This window comes from Elephantulus edwardii, unplaced genomic scaffold, assembly GCF_000299155.1.
Source record: "Elephantulus edwardii isolate Elephantulus edwardi_28Jun2011 unplaced genomic scaffold, EleEdw1.0 scaffold00040, whole genome shotgun sequence".
In the NCBI taxonomy this organism is placed as follows: Eukaryota; Metazoa; Chordata; class Mammalia; order Macroscelidea; family Macroscelididae; genus Elephantulus; species Elephantulus edwardii.
In genome coordinates, this window is record NW_006399790.1 from 8,133,945 (window position 1) to 8,154,880 (window position 20,936).

General features: G+C 37.1%; 1 protein-coding gene across 1 annotated transcript in view; it reads left to right on the plus strand.

Annotated features, from left to right (window-relative positions):
* The window catches only part of LOC102861291 (interleukin-1 receptor accessory protein-like 1-like), a 1,697,309-nt gene that overhangs the window by 895,846 nt on the left and 780,527 nt on the right, over positions 1-20,936 (plus strand). The gene's annotated exons all lie outside the window — the stretch shown is intronic.

A 20,936-nucleotide genomic window follows, 5' to 3' on the forward strand; every position in this document is an offset into this window, starting at 1 on the left:
TATTGGGACTGGCTCAGGAAAAGTAAGCTTCAGAGCTGCTGTACATAGGGTCGCAGCCAACTGGAAGGCACATAACAAAAACAACAACTTCCATTTATATGATCTTTTAACTCTTCCTCCTTCTCCCAATATCTTTCTCAGCTTTTCTCTAATTATCTCATAAGGTAAAAATAATTTGTAACCATAGTTAGCAGCTGTTATGAAATAAACAGACATGCTGCATTGGAAAAATCCACCAAATACCTCTTTAAAGTGTTAAAAAAAGCAAGGATGTCAGTTTAAAGACTAAGGTGTGCCTGAAAGAAGCCATAGTATTTTCAGTTGCTTCCTATGCAACTAAAAGTTGAACAGGGAATAAGAAATACTGAAGAAGAGTCAATGCCTTTGAGGAGTGATGTTGGAGAACAGTACTGAGTATCTCATGAACTGCCAAAAGAAGAAACAAATCTGTCTTCATGAGAGTGCTCCTTACAGGCATATATTGTGAAATTTCATCTCCCAGACTTTAGACATGTTGTCAGGAGGGGCCAGTCCTTGGAAAGTGAAATCATTCAGGAAAAAGTGGAAGGTCAGTGAAAGAGAGGAAGACTTTAAACAAGATGAATTGACATAGTGACCACAGCTATGGGCTTAAGCATGAAGGAAATAGTGAGGATAGCTCAGGATAGGTCAGGGTGCAGATATGTTGTTCATAGAGTTGCTATGAGTCACTGTTGTTGCCTCAATGGCACTGAAGGACAGCTAAATATTTTGACATGTACCATCTTACTTGATACAGAAGACTCTGGAAGGAAGTAGTATTTATTGCAACAAGTTAGTTACTGAACAGTAACACCCAACTACTTAAAATAGAGTTGCTACAAAAAAAATAGAGTTGCTACTTAAACTAAGTTTACCTAACTTGCCTTGAGTTCGAGAAAAAAAAATAGAATAAATATTTGAAATGTGATTCCTAATTTATATACAAAAAATACCCTCAAACTCATTGCTGTCCAGTTGGAACAAACGACATTGGTCCCATGACAGGGGACTGTGCATCTTTCTTCTGTGAAGTAGCTGGAGGATTCAAAGTACCAGTGAGGTATGGCTTTATGGTTAGCATTGCAACTCCCTGCAGACCATGCTACCCCAGCTGCAATAGCATATAACCATCACAACAATGTGCACTTTGTTTTGCCAATCTGGAATATTTTACCCCAGAAGTTTGCTTTGCGATTGAGAGTTATCAGAAAGAGATTACGTAAGTAATCTCTTAAATAAGTCTTAGAGACATAAAGTATACTGTTGTTGTTGATTGCCTTCGACTCGAGTATGATTCATAACGACCCCATGAACAAAAGATCTGAAGCCCCTCTACAACTATCGACATTTATCAAAGTTCATAGAGTTTCTGGAGACCTGTAGTTTAGGAAGTGGATGCCACTCCTGTTTATACTATAATAAAGATTTTTTTAAGCCATAAGTCATGTATTCTAGAATACATACTCTGGATTGTTTTTTGGGGAAAAAATTAATACAAAACTGCTACAGAAGAAGTTGATGCTATGGTTTCCTCTTGTTTCTATTTTATTTCCTTAGCATAATCCTGCCTGTCTTTAATATCAAAGGAGCCTAGTGTCACGGTGGTTAAAGAATTAGGCTGTTGATAAAAAAAGGCAAAAGAGTCAGTTCAAACTCAACAGTCATGCTAAATGAGAGAGAGAAGAGTTGGTTCCTTAAAGACTGACAGCGTAGGAAATCCTAAAAACAATACTGTACTCTGTTCTACAGGGGCGCTATGAGTCAGAATCCTAGAATCAACTTGATGACAATGGGTTGTGCTCGTTGGATCTTTGATATGTACTGATGAGCAGAAAATTAAAGCACATTTGCTGAAGAAGAGGCAACATTGAGCATACTCACAAATGAACAAAAATGAAATAAGCATGCATGGAGTTCAGTTCTTATTTTAATTCACAGAAAGATGCCTGTGAACTTGTGTAACCACTTGGTAGGCTAAAAGAATAACCTCATGTAAATGCAGAATGTAATTACCATTTTCACAAATTTGGTACATGTTGGAAATGTCATTTCAATCAGGGCTAATCATAATATGACAGGAATAACTGTGATACCATAAGTGATAATGTTATGCTGTTCACTTTTTCTAAATTTGGTGGCAAAATATGCAAAGATGAAACTTTCAAGGAGCCAGTAAAACATGTTCAAGGTTTTTTTTTTCTCCACTTCAAAAAATATTTGCAGGGAAATGCTCGTCATTACAGAACAACAATTATTTCTATAACTTCATTGTTTTTGGATTAACCCCTTCTTACAAGTATTGCAAACTTTCACAGCCAATGAAAAAAGAAGTATCGATTCTTTTTATTAAAATTAATATTTCTTTAATATTTTTATCATTCATATTACTTGTGTTTCCTAAATGTACATTGTGCTCCATACAGGCTTTCATTTTCACTATATTTTCTTCTTTTTTATTGGGGGGTTGCCCCACCCTTACAATCATCCCGCCACCAGCTACTTTCATGAAAGCATGTAAACCAGCTACTTCATGCCTCATCCCAAAAATCCCCCTTTGAGATAGCTAATTGCTAGTTTACCCATCCTGATCGAACCAGGATCTGAGGAAACAAGTACATCTCTTTAATTCTTTGTTTTCTTAAATACCAGAATATTTATTTCAGAACTAAACATTGGAATTCTTAAGATGAACTGGATGCTGCAATAGCTGCTCCCTTGGGTTTTGGTGTTGTTCCTTCATGGAATCCACAGCTGAATCTGTGGTAGACAATCTTTAGGTGCCTCATACGACTAATACCAGTGGTATTTTGCTTTTTTGTTTGGTTGGTTGGTTTGTTGTCTTTTTTTTTTTTATTATTTTTAGTGTGTGTACCATCAAATTGGATCTGACTAGTACAGGAGGAGATTGCCCCTCCTTCTCCAGTAGAGCATCTGGTGGATTCGAACCACGTACCTCTGGGATTGCAGTGCAGCTTCTTGCCACTAGGCCACCAGAGCTCCCCGGTATTTCGCCTTTTAGTACAACTCCAGTTGTACTTTTTCATGCGCTTGGCAGAGTAGCCACACTTGCCAGAGGGAGAGTTCTGGAGGCCATAGGCCTTGGAGCTCCAGTGGCATCACAACTTGTGCATCTTATTGTGACACTTTACAAATAATGAGTTCCCTTTGTCATCTAGCTTCTGCACCCGAGACCAAAGAGCACGTCTCTTTAATTCTTAAAGGATGATAAAAGTCTTTAGAGTTATTGGCTATATGTTGCCTCTGTTCCTTCCATTATATGTATATGTAGATAGGTACACACATAGGCAAACCTACATAATAACACATGTATGTATAAACTCATATATAAATTTTAAATTTTGGCTTAAAAATTAGTCTCCTGAATGTTGCCTCTTTCATTTTTCAACAAATACAGATGTGCTTCTTGTTGATGATGCATAAAACAATTTTAAAAAAAGGATAAAACCATGATGACTTCAGGATACTCAATAGTGCTCACTGTGATATATGCCCATAACCAGTTGGCTTAGTGTGTCACATAATAGGCTACTAATGGAAAGGTTGTTGAATAGAATCCATCAACTACTCAGGTGGAGAAAGGTAAGGCTATGTCCCTTGTTCAAAATTTAAACCTGTAGAAACTCAATGGAGAGTTATCCAGTAGATTTCTGAGTTGGAATCTACTGGAGAAAAGTGCATTTTTAATTGGAATGAGAACAGGAAGATTGACTGGTGGCTCAGCTTAACGCTCTCAGGTGCTAGGGAAAAGTCAGTGGTTTGAATTCACCACCAGTCCACAGGTGAAAGACATAGCAGTCTGCTTACGTAAAGATTTACAGCCTTGGAAAGCCTATGGGGCAGCTCTACCCTGACTCCCTTACTGCTATTGAGTCAGTTCCAACTCACAGCAATCCTCCTTAAGGTGCCCTCGGGTTCTTTCTTTATGAGAAGAGACTGCCCCTCTCCAAACTGCTGACATTTTAGTTAGAAGCCAACATATTTCCCATTCTGCAACCAAGGTGCCTTAGAGTCATTATACTTGGGCCCAAATCTAAAAATTACCACTTTTCTGAAGGGGAGGGGGGAAAACCCTCATCATCAAGAATTTATATTATCACTGTATTTTAAGTGCAAAATGCAATGTCTCAAATAAAGATGTATTTAAAATTGGCACCATTAAAAAAAAAGAATTTAATGAATTCCCTTGGCTTTATGAAGACATCACATTTAAAATTATTACGGACTAAACATTCCTTTATAGTCGAAATGACATCAATACTACATCACTGAAATTGAAGTTATATATAGTGACTTTTCCTAGGCATTGTTTTTTTCCCCCCCTAAATACATTAATGTGAAAGAAGATGATTTCTTAGAGGTTTTGGTGATAGTCAAAATGGAGAATTAGAAGTAATGAATAATGGGGGTCAGGATGATCTGCACTCTTTTGACAATGACATTGTGTCCTTAACTCAGAATACTTTTGAATTTTGAAAAGGTACAGGGAGAATTTTGCCCACGGACGGGAAGAGAATATCTCCTTCCAAGAAGTTGTTTGAGAGGGCTGAGTCAAGTGTTATGAGATGGATTTTTAAAAACTCTGAGTGCCTGTATGTGTACATAGACTTTGGGTATGTTGATAGTCATGTAGCAATATAGTTTAGAATTATCAAAGATAGGTTTCTTTTTAAATTTCCTATATTTTATTTAATTACTTTAAATATTATAAAACATGAGAGAGAAAAATGTAGACCATAAGGTAGTTCTGTTTCTCCTACTCCTCTCTTAGCAATTCAGTTGCTTTCCTAGAAAAAACTGATGTTTGCAATATTTAAAATACCATTCTGAAGGTATCCAATATATTAGTAAGCGTGTGGATCCTATGAGTCATAATCAACTTGTTATAGTTATAAACATGGAAATTATTTTCTTTGAGTGCATACATAGCTGGTTTATTCTTTTTATTGTCCGTGTGTTAGTATTCTACTTGATATATTACCTCTGATGTCTAATCATTCCAGTACAGGTAGATATTAAAATTGTTTTCATTCTGGTGACATTACAGTCTATGTTCTCCTACAAAACTTTATTAGAGTGTAATTGTGACACAAGCCAGATTATTTGTAAAATGAATTTCTAGTAATAAAATTGTTGAGTCAAAGATAATTCCAGTTTTTATTTTTGGCTAATAGTCAGCAGACTTCCTTCATAGAAAAAGTCTTTTTCATTTCCTCAACAATATAAAACAGTAAATATTTTACCATAATAAATATTTTTGTAAGATTTTATTTGTGCCATGGAGAACAATTAAAAATGATATAACTATTTCTAGAGTTTCATTTTTTTGAAAGCTGTTTAGAATTTCTAAGAAAAAGTGCATAAAATCCCATTCAATGTGAATTTGTTGTTGTTGGAAGGTGCAGTCAAATAAAATATGGAGCATCGTGACCTCGTGAACATCAGAGCTGAAGTCTGTCCTATCCTGTGCCAGCCTCACAATCTCTGACACATGAGCCCATTGCTGCAGTCACTGTCTCAATCCATCTGGTTGAGGGTCTTCCTCTCTTTTGGTGCTGTTGTTATGTACCGTCGAGTCAGAACCAACTCATACTTGACCCTCTAGTGGGTTTTCAGAGGCAGTACCATAGCACAGGTTTTTAACAATCCTCCCACCAATTCTCCAACCCAATGACTAATCATCCTGCCATTGCACAGCATACACATTGCCATTTACATGAAGTCCTATTGTCCAGTCTCTATTTATATGAAGATTATATATGTGCATTTTACAAGTAACATGACAATGATCTCTGCCATGTTCAAACCCATTTTTGTAGTTACTGGGTTAAGAGATAGGTTTCTTAACAGAAGGTTAAATTGTATCTCTAGTTGAGAATGCCATCTCTGATGACATAGTCTATAGGCATTTGCACTGCTGACACCAAGGTGGTGCCTCTCTGGCAGTTCTAATCCACCAGCTGCTCCTCTGGAGAAACATGAGCAGTCTCTTCCCATGCAATTTACAGCCTCTGAACCCCCACTGGAGGGTCAGCTATGTGTCAGTTCTGACTCAACAGCAAAGAGAGGGAGAGAATTAGAATAATAAAGATAATAATTCACTAAATATAGGCTTGATTTAATAACCCAGAATCCAACAAGAGGACATTCTGCATTTCATCAGCAACTCCTCTGTGTGCACATTTCATATACTGGCATAGTAAAAGGTATTTATGTCAATTTTATGACAGATAATTGAATAATAATAAAGATATTGGTAGAAGCATAAATCAGAATATACTCAAAAGCTCAAACTCTTGGCTGTCATCTCAGAATTGAATCATAGATCCTCTAGGTTTTCAAAGACCATCTTTTTTCCACTGAACGACTGGTTGAATCAAAAAACCAGAAAGGTGACACACATGTGTTATCAGCACAACTTACTATAGGTTTTGCCATTGGTACTAGCAATGTAAGTCAGTGTAATAATTATTAATAGATAAGGTTTTTTGATTGATGGTCTTCCCTTTCAAGAACTATTTTCTGAACTATAGTCCCTCTTGTAAATTCTAAGTCTTTTAAAATGCATACTTAACAAAAATTTTAAAAAACATACTTCAATTTTCCTCTTATAAACAAAATTAAACTAAATAGGGTCACTAAGAGTCGCCTGTGACTCGATGGCACATAACAACAACAACAACAAAAATGAACCTTCAGAATGAAAAAAAAAGTTCAACATCTGAGGTCAAAAAGTTGTTTTGTTATTGTGTGCCATCGAGTCGGAAACAACTCATACTTAAGGTGGTCATTGTTTCACTCTGTCTTTTTGAGGGTTTACCCTACTTCGCTGACTCTCCATCTTTCCAAATATGATGTCCTTTTCCAAGGAATGTCCTAACAACATGCCCAGAGTATGTGAGATGAAGTTCACTATTCTTGCTTGAGCACCCTGGCCCCACATTTTCCACAACATACTTGTTTGTTTGTACGTTTGGCAGTCTAGTCCTCTTTTTCCAACACCACAACCCAGAGGCATCAATTCTTCTTCTGTCATCCTTCTTCCTTGTCTAACTTTTACATGCACAGCAAGTAATTGAAAAGATGATGATGATTATTTGGATCAGGTGCACCTTAACTTTAGTCTTCAAATAGACATCATTGCTCTTGAGCACTCTGGAGAGCTCCCTGACAGCAGACTTTCCCAATGCAATGTCTTTTTGTTGGTTTTTTTTTTGGGGGGGGGTGGGGCGTTTAAAATACATTTGTTTAAGAGAAGTGACTAAAGTTAAAGAGCAATGGTAAACACAGTACAGATGATATTTAATTACAATAAAATACTGGTACTGATTGTGGGTCCATGCAACATGAAGTCATTGACAGTTTCTACCTCTTCTCAAATCTATCCTAATGGCCTGCTTATGTGGATTTTGTTTTTGTGATGTTGAGATGTAGCTCATATTGAAGGCTGTAGTCTTTGATCCAATGCAGTCAGCATTTCAAATCCTCCGCACTTTCAGGAAGAAGGTGGTGTCATCTGCGTAACACAGCTTGTTAATGAGTCTTCTGCCATGAATGATGCCACATTTTTCTTCACAAAGTCCAGCTTCTCAAATGATTTGTTCTACATACAAATTGGATAGGTGTGGAGAAAGGATACAACACTGATACAATTTTCTGATTCTAAAGTATGCAGTGTCCCCTTCCTTTTTTCATAAAACAGCTTCTTGGTTTACGTTTATGTACTGCAATAGTAGGCATAATTTTACATATCACACACATAGTCATTCTCACATTCATAAAATGGTATAATAATTGGGATTTTGAAGCTTGTTATGGATTTTAAACTATAACATTTGTTTCTTTTTGTCATAAGTATGTCATACAGTCATACATATTATACACTTTTGCCATGTACATGCATGTCCTGTGTAGTAGAAAATCAATTTTGGTTTTATTATGAATTAATCAGATTTTAAATTTGTAAGATGTGCTAATAAGGACCAACCTACTTTTTTAAATCTTTTTATTCGGTGGTGGTTTTTGTTGATTGTTATATAAGATAGTTTTTCTTCCACTCCTCAAGCATGATGCAGTTTCTCATATATTTAGGTCTTCTTTAATATTTTTTTAACAATGCTTTGTAGCTTGCAGTATATTGTCGTTGTTGATTGTTGTCAAGTGAAGCGCAACTCATAGCGGCACTATAAACAAAAGACCTAATGCCTTTCCATAACTATTGTCGTTTCTCCGAGTTCATAGAGTTTCCAGAGGTATGTGGTTTAGGAATTGGATGCCACTCCAGCTTCCAAACCTCTTTTGCAACTGGGAACTCCACCAAACACTGTCCACATTGGGAGACCATTATGGCATTTGATACCCCAGTGGCACAAAATTGAGCATCACAGCAAACTCAGATTACCTCAGGATAGCAAATTGACGAATAGTGATGTACAAAGTAGAAGAATGTTCCTCCAAATATAACATTGGTCTCACTTAGCAGTGGTTAAGTGTTGTCAAGTTGAATATGACTCATAGCGACCTAATGAACAAAAGACCTGAACTCTGTTCTCTAATTAACATCATTTTTTGTATGATTATAGAGTTTCCAGAGGCATCTGGTTTAGGAAGTGGATGCCACTCCTGCTTCCCAACCTGAATCAACCTGGAAGCTCCTTCAAACACTGTATTTATTTGGATATTGAATATATTATAATTTTAAGGATAGCTGCTACTAGATTTAATATTTTCTATTTTTTCTCGGTGTGAGATCTAACGTCTTGGTTTTTCTCTCTTTCACATAACATCAGGAATACCTTTATTTCAACAGATATTTAGATTACTGTGTTGATATTATCCTTACTATTGTTTACCCTTCAAATTTCCCCCCATTTTGACAATTAAATCGGATAACGGATGCATATATGTCTCAGTAACTCAGCTGATCCTTTCCAGAAGAGACTTTTTTTAGTCATGTTTGTACTCACAATACTTTGCATGAAATCAGTCGTGTTAATTATCATTAGATACACATTTAAAAACATTTTTTTGGGGAGGGAGAAACCATTCGTGATTAAGAGTCACATAGCAGTGTACTTGGACAGGATAGGTGAAGTTTTCAACTCTTTCTTTACCCGTGGTCTATATTCTTCTTTATTCATCTATTTTAAAAAGATTTCTAAGAATAGCCACTATCTTCTTCTTAGACCTCTTTTAAATCATACACTTTATTTTATTTGACCTTCTAAATCCTTTCTACTCAACTGATATAATAGCATATCAGAACCCAATATAAGACACCCTTTCAATTAGTTGATAGAGTTTCCAAACATCTAGTTCTATTATTGTTCTTAGTTACAGAAATGCTACTTTTTACCTTCTTTTTTGCCCATAAGAATATAGTTCTGTCAATGGAAACTGTCTGGATGACCTGACTAGAAAGGTCTGGAAACTATTTAGAAAGACCAAACACTTCTGTCCTTTCTCATTTACATTGTGGTGGGTTAATAGAAGAGAATATGACACCCGGGTAGTTTCAGTGCATTTATTAATTCATTGGCACTTATCTTTGAGCAAAGGAGGCTGCATCTCATGTTATTTGTCATCAATTGGTTTGTAACTAAAGACATGTTTATGACCTTTATTAAATGTCATCAAGTATACTCTTTCTCCAGTTAATTTGTAAGCTCTGTAAAAATGCTGTCAAGGCTTTAACCAAGAAGAAAGTTTCTTGTTGAGTTATAAATTACACCATCACACACAAAAAAGCAATTATTTCATGCTCAATGTAGGAAAATTCTGGATTTTGTAAATTATGGTCTAAAATGGGTCCAGTGCATTATTTTAGAATCTTTATTTACCTTCTCAATGTGACTTTAATAATACTGGAAAAGATTAGCAGTATTAGGAATACATTGCTTTAAGGGAGCTCTGGTGGCCTAGTGGCAAGAAGATGCACTGCAATCCCAGAGATACACAGTTCAAATCCAGTAGATGCTCTACTGGAGAAGGAGAGGCAATCTCCTCCTGTACCAATCAGATCTGATTTCACACACACACACACACACACACAAATAATTTTTTTAAAAAAGAAAAAGAATACATTGCTCTAAGGGCTTATGAGCCTCATTCTAGGGCATTAAATGAATTGTCTTAAAAAAAACATGGTTGATATATGTTTTTAGTAACTGTGATGATTTATTTGAAGAATAACATAGCCACTACTTGTTATACTTGTCTCTGCAGTAACTGGACTGTTATTATTCCCACTGCCTCATTAGAAATCAAGGAACTCTAGTAGGTTTATACGTTCTTGATGCTGCTCACCCGAACACCACACATCTCTGATCATTCAAATCTACTCGAGATTCCAGGGAGAAAGATGGACAATCTCCTTTCAGGCAATTTACAGTCTTGGAAATCCAGTAGTAGGGTAAGCTAAGAGTCAGTTCTGAGTCAGAGGCAGTGAATGGGTGATTGAATGAGTTAAAAATTGAAGGCTTAAAGAACTGTTGTGACTACCAGTGTCATACTAGGACCAGGACCTGGGCCATCCTTATACATCTCAAGAATTGCTGCTCAATATTTTTCTTTTTCTGGTATTTACAGATGGGCCATACTCTCCCATTATTTTATGTTTCCCCACAAATAGGAAAAAAGAAAGCAGTAGTAAATGATCTAGGCTTGCTGCCTTTTGCGCTAACCTCCCAAACCCTAGGAGTTTCAAGACCTATGATCCTCATGAGCGTTTCCACACTATATAGCATTGGTCGAATGTGGGCTCTATATTAGGATCTCTAATACTCAGATGTAATTATCTCAGATACTAGGATAAGTATTTTTTAAAGCCCCCTGAAAGATTTTAATATGTAGCCTGGGTTATGGATCAATGATGACTAATGTATGGAGTTTCTATGAGGGGGCAAAAATGTGTTCTAAAATTATATTGTGGTGATGGCTGTGTAACTCTATAAGTATACTAGAAAACACTGAATTGTATATTTTAAGTTAGCTATTAGTTGTTGTTAGATATCATTGAGTTGCTTCAACAGAGTAAAATACTGCCAAAACATACACCATCCTGTTTTTGCTGTGTTTTAGCCCATTGTTACAGCCACTGTATCCACCTATCTCATGAATTGTCGTCTTTTTCACCAACCCTCTCTAGCGTGATGTCCTTCTCTAGGGGTAAGCTATAGGATGGTTCTGACAAACAAAAATAACATGCAAAGTAAGTGAAATGAAGTCTCATCATCCTTGTTCTGAGGACCATCTAGCTCTACTTTTTCCAAAACAGATTTGTTTATACTTTTAACAGTCCATAGTATATTAAGTATTCATCAGCATCACAATTCAAAGTTCTCTGATCCCAACCACAAGGACCACATTCCAGAAGGCTAAAGTGGTTTCCATAGAAGATTCAATCCTTTCACTGATGATGAAGAGTGGGAATGCTCAATTCTTTCCCAAGGAGACAGACAGCTGTTCTTTCTAAGGAAATATCTGCACAGAATCTTCCCTCTGCACTTTCTTAAGCCGTTTATAATCTCAGAGCTGGCGAGGAGTTAAAAAGTGATGAACAGATGCTTACCCGTTTCCTTTGGAATTCTCTATTTTGTGATTTGTAACTCATACTAGTATTTTGCATCTGTTTCTAACTTGGTGCCTACTTCCAACATCAAGTTTAACATCTTGTTTCATATATATTCTTTTTTTTTTCACCCCACACAAATGTGAGAAATGTTATTTCTGAACTCTAATGTCAAAAGAGGTGATTTGTTTTATTGGTTAGGTGTGGCACAGGTTAGAATGTCAGAAATCCAAGGTTAATTCTGATTTTTTTTTTTCCGTAAGAAAGCAAGCACGAATTTAAATTATTGTCTACTTGTTGGAATGAAAGGAAAAAGAAACATTAAATGGACAAACATTAGTGACAATGCAATGCTTACTTTAAAATGCATAGAATTATTATTATTATTATTATTATTATTACTACATAGAATTCTTTTTAATTTTGACAATATGCCTTTAACAAAGATATTATCTTAAAATTTTCCCCCCTCACAAGCTAAACTGATCATTTTCTTGCTGTTGTGAGCTTACAATAGCCAAATTATGCCAAAAGGGTAGAGAATATGTGTGCCAAGATGATGATGAGTGGTGAGAATTTTTTTACAACATTTGAAGTTACTTGAGATAAGTCATCAGTGGACAGTCAAGGTTAAAAAGAAGCCAGAACCATAGGGACCAGGCAGTATTCAGCCCATGGTGAGGGCAGGATTTGTATATTAAAATATTTTAAAAATAAAAAGACCCTTCTGAAACAAGGAGGTTAACTGCTTTGTGGAAAAGTAGCTGTAGCAGTTACAACTAGATCAGAGAGTATGGGTGATGGGACAACAAAGTTATAAATTTTGGATGAAAACATTTTTTTTTAAAATGTTAACACTTCTGATGTATATTTTATTTCATAAACACTGAATGTTTATAATACTGGGCAGGACTGAATGTCTTAATTCATTTATTTAATAATTTGAATATAATGGTTACCCATGGTGGACAGTGTTTGGTGGAGCTCCCAGTTTAAGACAGGTTTCGAAGCAGGAGTGGCATCCACTTCCTAAACAACATGCCTCTGGAAACTCTATGAACTTTGAGAAATGATGATAGTTATAAAAAGGTCTTTTGTTCATAGGGTCACTATGAGTTGTGCTCGACTGGATGGCAATCAACAACAACAATAACAACAATTTTGAACTAAAAAGGAAAAAACATGTTTTGCATTCCACAAGCTGAAATAAATGAAGGTAAAATTCCATCTTTGAGTTGTAGTAGTGAAGGACTCTATAGGCATAATATTGAATGAGACAGGAAATACCCAAAGAAGATGAATGGAATACACAACAACTCATCAGCAGTGAACTATTTTAGTAATTCATATATAATTAAGAACCAGTGGTAAGGAAAGAAGAAAGACTGCACTGAAAATGATAGCAAAAATTAAGCTGTTTCAACAAACAGATGCCATCTTGGACATGCCCACTCAATCTATGAAATGTGGAAGACAACTACCTGGCCAACTGATTGAAAGATATCTATATTAGTACCCATTCCAAGAGAAAAGGTGATACAATAGAATGTGCAAATTATTTAGCAATATCATTAATATCACAGATATTGAAGGAAAACCTTTCTGAAAGTTATTCACAAACAGCTAGAGAAGTGTATAGACAGGGAACTGCTAGAAAGTGAAGCTGGGTTTAGAACAGACTGTCAAACAAGGTATGTCGTTGCTAATAGCAGACAGATTTTGGCTGAAAGTAGATAATATCCAAAAACATTTACTTGTGTTTTATTAACTATGCAAAGGCATTCAACTGTGAGGATCATAACTGGAGAAGAACAGGAATTGTGAAACTCTCAGTTGTATTCTTGGAGAATTTGTGCGTAAACCAAGAAGCAGTTGTTCCAGCAGAATATGGGGATACTGCAAGGTTTGCAATCAGGAAAGGTGTGCCAGGGTTTATCCTTTCATCGTACCTGTTATGTCTGCAGGCCGAGAAAATAATCCTAGAAGCCAAGCTATGTGAAAAGGAATGTGGCATCAGAATTGGAGGAAGACTCATCAATAGCCTCTGATAGGAACATGGCACAGCCTTATTTTCAGAAAGTAAGGTAGACTTGAAGCACATGCTGAAGATCAAAGACTCACCTTCAGAATGGATTTTACCTCAACACAAAGAACACAAAACTACAACTGAACTGGTAGCCAACGTCATGATAGAGTTGTTAAGGATTTACTTTTATTTTGATCAGTATCCATGGTGGACAGTGTTTGGTGGAGCTCCCCAATTAAAACAAGCTTGGAAGCAGGAGTGGCATCCACTTCCAAAATAGTTTGCTTCCAGGAACTCTATGAACTTGGAGAAATGATGAAAGTTATACAAGTGTTCCGGTCTTTCATTCATTGGGTCACTATGAGTCATCTACGACTCGACGACACTCAACAACAACAACAATCAGTGTCCATGAAAGCAACAATTTAAAAAACAAAAATGATATATTGCGTTTGGGAAATCAGCTGCCACAAAAGAGTTCATTTCTTTCAATTGTGATATTGGGGGAAAATAAATACTGAATATATATAATATGTCTTTTGTTGTTTCTGACTTCCAAAAGAACAGACACATCTGTCTTGGAAGATGTATAACCAGAATGTGCTCCTTAGGGATGTTATTTTTGTGTGTCTGGAGTCAGAACTGGCAGATTTTCAGAGGCAGTGCATCGCAGGAGAGGAGACTGCCCATCCTTCTCCTACAAAGCAGCTGTTGGATTTGAACCACTTGCCTTTGGGATTGCAGTGCAGCTTCTTACCGGCAGGTCACCACACTTCCCTGAGAGATGAGCATAGTGCAACTCCGTGTCATATACATTGGGCATGTTGTCGTGAGGGCCTTCTCCTTGGAAAAGGACTTCATGATTGGAATGGTGGAGGGATGGTGAAGGAGAGGAGGAACTTGAATGAGGGGGACTTATGTAGTAACTTCAGCAGTAGGCTTAAACACAGGGGAGTTTGTGAGGGTGGTGCATGGTTGGGCAAGGTTTCTTTCTGCTTTATATGGGGATGTTAGGAGTCTGAGCTGACTCAGCCACACTCAACAGCAAAGAATATATGTAATTTATCAGCTAAAACCCATTAGTCATTTCATTAGTCGATTCTTACTCATTGCAACTCCATATGTATCAGAGTATAACGGTGCTCATAAGGTTTCCAGTATCTGATGTTTCAAAAGTACATCGCCAGGCCTTTCTTTTGAGATGTTGTAGATGTGTTGAGATGTGTGTAAACTCATACCTCCATCCCTTCAGTTAGTACTGACCACATGTATTATCCAGGTACCAGGTAGACCTGATATATATGATATAGATGTGAGGAGTAAAAAATAGATGAAGTCCTTGGCTTCATGGTGCTTATTATTATGGAGCACCACCTCCAATCAGCTAATCACAAGATGACTAGCCATTGGTGATTAGTCAACAGATAGTAGAGTTTGTACACAGTTAGATCTCTATACTATAATGTGTTACCTAGCCTCACTGCCAGTTGCTATTCTTTCACTTATTCACTCCACTAATACTTCTAAGCTATAGACTTATATGTTCAGTACAAAAATAAAAAGAGACCCACAACTGTTTTCACCTCTCAGCTTCTGACAATCTCTACTTACCTGGTTATGCTCTGATCATATAGCTTATCAGAGGAAATCAGATAATTGGTCTTTGCTTAATTGTATGTGTAATTGCAATCTGAAAGATACATATCACCACACAAAGAATAAGGACTATGTGACAGTTATTTTTTTTTCAAATCTGCTCTTTACCCACATTTGAAAATATATTCAAATTATGGATGTTAGATTCATTGGGAAAGTATCAGTGGTACATAAATTCAGGAGGAACGTCAGTAGATAAAAAGGATAATTTTTAAAATATCTTTGATTCTATTGTCTTTAAAGACATCCGTGTGTATAAATAATTCCAAAATTGTCTTGTAGCTTCAGACTTTTTGCATGTTTATGAAAAGATGTCTAAACTATAACTGTATAGCTGTTAAGGTTTTTTTTAAGATACCATATAAAATGTAGAGACCTCCATATAAAATTATTTCTATTAATATATTTCTTCCATTTTTGCTTTATCTGTGACTTTGACATCTTTTGTTTTTTAAAGATATGTCCAAGAATATAATTAGCTGCAGAGAAAATATGCTAGCAACCAAGATGCTCTTTTATTATAAAATGTTCTCTTTTTTTTTTTTTTTACAAGTTTTCATGTATCATCCAAGGCAAAAAGATTTAACTTGGTTATAAAAATACATGTGTAATACTACATCAAGAAAACAGAGATTCTCACCACTGGGCCACTCAGCAGCTTCTTGATGGATGGAGAAGAGATTGAGATTGTTGATAACTCCAGCTTACCTGGTTCCACAATCAACACGCTTGGCACCAGCAGTCAGGAAATCAAAAGATGAATTGCATTGAGAAAGTCTGCTGTCAGGGACCTCTCTAGAGTGCTGAAGAGCAACAGTATCAGTCTAGAGACTAAGGTGCCAGGCCATGATCTTCACAATTCCTTGCTATTCACCTGAGAGCTGGACAGTAACTAAGAAGAAGGATTGATGACGTTGAATTGTGGTGCTGGAGAAGAGTGTTGAACATGCCCTGGACTTTCAGGAGAACAAACAGGTCTGTCCAGGAAAGGGTGAAACCAGGCTGCTCCCTAGAGACAAGGATTTTGAGGCTCCATCTCACATACTTTGGGCATGTGGCCAGGAGGGACCAGTTCTTGAAGAAGGACATCATGCTTGGAAAAGTGGAGGGATAATACAGGAGAGAAAGACCCAGTATGAAATGGATTCATTCAGTGACTGGAGAAATGAGATTAGGTCTGTCTGAGATGATGAGATTGGCTCAGGATAGGGCAGGTTTTAGAGCTAATGTCCATAGGGTCACCATGAGTTGCAGACAATTCGATGGCACATAAAAACAAAAACAAATAATTACGTACATTTTTAATGTTACAGTGTGTCATTGTCCAGCATAGTGATGGAAGGAACTCAAAATGATATTGTGAGAATGGTGCAGAATACATGGTTGACTCAGCAGCACCTAAAAGAGAAGTGTTTTACTGTAGGTCATTGTTAAAGAGACAAAAGAGCACAAATTTACAACATTACCTTATCATTTAAAAACTCAGGGGAAACCTCGAACTTGGAACTGACTCCTAGCGGACTTTCCATTAGGTTTTCAGAGGCTGTAAATTGCATGAGATGAGGTTGCCCATCTTTCTCCCTGGAAACCATTGGTGGCTTAGAACTATCAGAGAGGAGCCACCTTTTGAGTTAACAGTGCAACTCCCTATGGACTAAGCCAGACAATCTATTTAAAAGGGGAAGAAGGGATTAGCATTCTCAACTTTAAATAAAAGTCCTAACAGTAAGTCAAACCTCCTGCTGTCAATTCCAAGTTCTAATGACTTTTCATGACTGTAAATCTTTACTGAGGAGACTTCCTTTTCTTTCTTTCACTCTTTCTTTTTATTTAAATGAAAGTTTACAGAGACTTAGGGTTTCCATTCATTCCTTGTTGCACTTTTCTCCCTGCCTACCTCCCCCACCCCAGTTCACTCTTCTCCTTGAAAAGAAAAACTCTTTCATTGTTATGCAGTCCCTCCCCTCAAGTGAAGGCTGCATAGTGGAGTGCCTTTTTTTTCTTTTGGGAGAAGCTGCTGCACTTGAACAGCCTGCCTTTCAATTAGCGGCCCAACATGGAACCCACCTACACTACTAAGGCTCCTTGAAAGAGTATCCTTACCTCATTGGTGTATATTTGCGAGCCACTCTTAGTTGGTTACACATCACATTGAAGGAGGTTGATCATCCTGCTTCCTTGGAGCTGCTGGTGAATTTGAACCACCAGAGAGATGAGACCTTTAGATTAGTAGTGCACCTCCCTAAGGACTACAGCAACAGAGCTTCCCTTAAAGGAATATGGTCGTGGTGGTGTGAGGTGCCACCAAGTTGCTGACAGTGACTCTATGAAAGACAGATTTGAACTCTGTTCTACCTTGTGCCATCCTGATCATCTCTGATATTCTTGAACCCATTGTCATTTTGTCAATCCATTGTCATTGAGGGTCTTCCTCTCTTATGCTGAATCTCCAAGGTTTGGCCTCTCCTAACAACACTCCCCAAATATGTGAGTTAAGACAAACAAATGGTTCCTTGAAGTTCATAACTCTTCAGTTCATGCTTGTTAGCTGTGTGACCTGGGGAAAAAAAAAACCCTTTAATCTTAACTAACTTCATCATTCTCATCTGAAAAATGGAAGTTTTGATAATTATATGTGAATAAAAGAGATTTTTCTTCCCCCAGAATAATTAGATTGCACACGAAAGACTCAAAACGTTGCTTGACAAGTATTAAATAATTATAAAAGAGTAGATGTTATGATGATTATGTGTTATGATAGTTCTCTTCTGGACTGAGCATCTTCAGGACAGAGACCTGGAGTTTTATTTAGCCTAGGTTCTCCAGAGAATCAAAACCAGTAGATAGAGAGTATTTGAAAGAAATGGCTCATGTGCTTATTGAAGCTGGCAAATTCCAGGTCTGTGGATCAGACCTACAGAAAGGACATCTTTGTCAGTTTGTCAGTAGGCAGGCTGAGTTACAGACTTCTGAATTTGGAGGGGGCCAGCTGAAAACTTATGACAGACCACTAGTTCAAGGCTGGAGGTCACAAGCCAGACAGGCAGATATGTGTTTCTGTTCTTAAGTGCATTTGAGTTGACTGCAACATATAAAATTCCTATGGACAATGGATCAAAACCTTGCCCTATCCTGCACAGTCCTCACCATTTTTTTTCAAGCTCAAGCTCACTATTGCAATCATTGTATCAATCCATATCGATGAGGATCTTCCTCTCTTTCTTTGACCCTCTGTTTTACCAACATGATGCCTCCTGACAACATGCCCAAAATATGTGAGACACAATTCCATCGTCCTTCCCTCTAAGGAGAACCCTGGTTGCTCTTCCTCCAAGATGATAGATTGGGTTGTCCTTTTGACAGTCTACGTTCAATACTCTTCACCTACTCAACAATTAAAAAGCATCAGTTGTTCTCAGGTCTTCTTTATTGTCCAACTTTAGGTGCATATGAAGCAATTGAAAAATACCATGGCTTGCATATCTCTCTAGCTTTTCCAAAGAGTCAAAAGATCATAGCCTCAGGAGAAATATGAGCAGTCTCCTCCCATATAATTTGCAGTCTCTGAAAACTCACTGGAGGGTTGCCTATAATTTGGTTTTGAGGCACGTACCAACAACTACATCATGGCCACATTGATACACAGTACTAACCATCACACTTTACTTACGAGTGGGGTTTTCCATGTTTTTAAGATGGGGAAAGCTTAGCAGTTACCATAATGTCTATTCTTAAATTCTTGAATAAATGACTCACTGAATGAATGGATTGTTGACTGAGTTAACAATAAAATATGTAAGAGGTGTATAAATTTAATTTATTTAGGAAATGTTTGCTTTTGTTATTATATGAGAAATAGAGTTGAAAAATGTTAAATTATAGGTTTTGATTCTTTACATTTCCAGAAAGGCTCTTGTAGATATTATTAGAAGTTTGCTTAGCTGGGTTATTAAATATTTGCCTTTAATTCTACACAACAGTTGGTTAAACTGAAAGTTTGTTTTATTATTAAAAATGCTGCTTTTGGTACACATATTGTTGTATTACAAATCTCTGAGTAGCAAGTGACAGAAATCCACGGCAAAATAATTTCAAAGAAATATATTTATTGATTCAAGATTAGAATGTGTAAGTGATAAGATAGTCACTGTCATAACATCATTGTCATAACTTTAGTCCAGAAGGTTGTTATTTATCAATACTTGATATCTCTTTGTGTGTTTAGATAGATAGATATAGTTGTTGTTGTTGTGTGTTGTCTACTCACCTATAATTTGTAGTGACCTTATTTACAGTAGCTCTGAAGCCTACCCCAGTTACTGTATCAATCCATCTAATCTGGGTTGTCTTCTCCTGTACTGTCCCTCCACCCTTTTGAGCACGATGTCTTTCTCTAAGGATTGGTCCTTCCTGTCCACATGCCCAAAGTATGTGAGGCAGGGGGATTAATCATGGGGTTATACAATTTGATGGGTGGAGGGGTGAGGGAAATTGGAAGAATCTGCTCTGGAAAACAATGTATTCAAATTTTGTAAATAAATTAGAATAATAAAAAAAATCATAGCCTCCAAGGAGAAACTTGGTTTCACTCTCTCTAGGAAGTACCTGTTCGTTTTCTTGGTGGTTCACTCTATGTTCAAGACTCTCCTCCAGCACCACAACTCAAAGGCATCTTTAGTCATTATCCAGCTCTCTGATGCATAGCAAATAATTGCGAAGACCATGGCCTGGATCAGGCACGCCTTAGTCTCTAGACTGACATTGTTGCTTTTGAGTACTCTGGATAGTTCCCTGACAGCAGATTCTCTCAATGCAGTTCCTCTTTTGATTTCCTGACTGCTGGTGTCAAGACTGTCAATTGTAGAGCTGAGCAAGCTGTAGCTATTGACAACCTCAATCTCTTCTTTATCTATCATGGTGCTGCCAGTTGGCCCAGTGGTGAGAATTTTTGTCTTCTTGATGTTACGCCTCAATCCATATTGAAGACTACAGTCCTTGACCTTCTGTAGCAAGCACATCAGGTCCTCTGCAGTTTCAGCAAGCAAGGTTAGGTCATCTGCATAACGTAGGTTGTGCATGGATCTTCCTCAAATCCTGATGCCACATTCCTCTTCATAAAGCCATGCTTCACAGATGATCTGTTCTGCATAGAGATTGAAAAGGTATGATGACAGGATGCATCGCTGACACACTCCTTTCCTGATCTTGAACCATGTAGTGTTTCCTTGCTCTTTTCTGAGGACTGCCTCTTGGCCCAAATATAGGTTTCACAGAAGCATAATCAGATGTTCTGGGATTCCCGTTGTCCTCAAAGTTAACTACAGTTTGTTGTGATCTACACAGTCAAATGACTTTGCATAGTCAATGAAATACAGATTGTCATTTTTTTGGTACTCTTTGTTTTCTGCCAAGATCCATTTGACATCAGGATTAATGTCTCTAGTGCCATGGCCTCTTCTAAACCCAGCTTATATTTCTGGTAGTTCTCTTTACATGTACTATTTCAAGATAATTTTCAGCAGGATTTTACTTGCATGTGATATGAGTGATATATTTATATTTATTCCCATTCCAAAGAAGAGTGACCCAACAGAATGTGGAAACTATAGAACAATATCATTGATTTCACATGCAAGCAAGATTCTA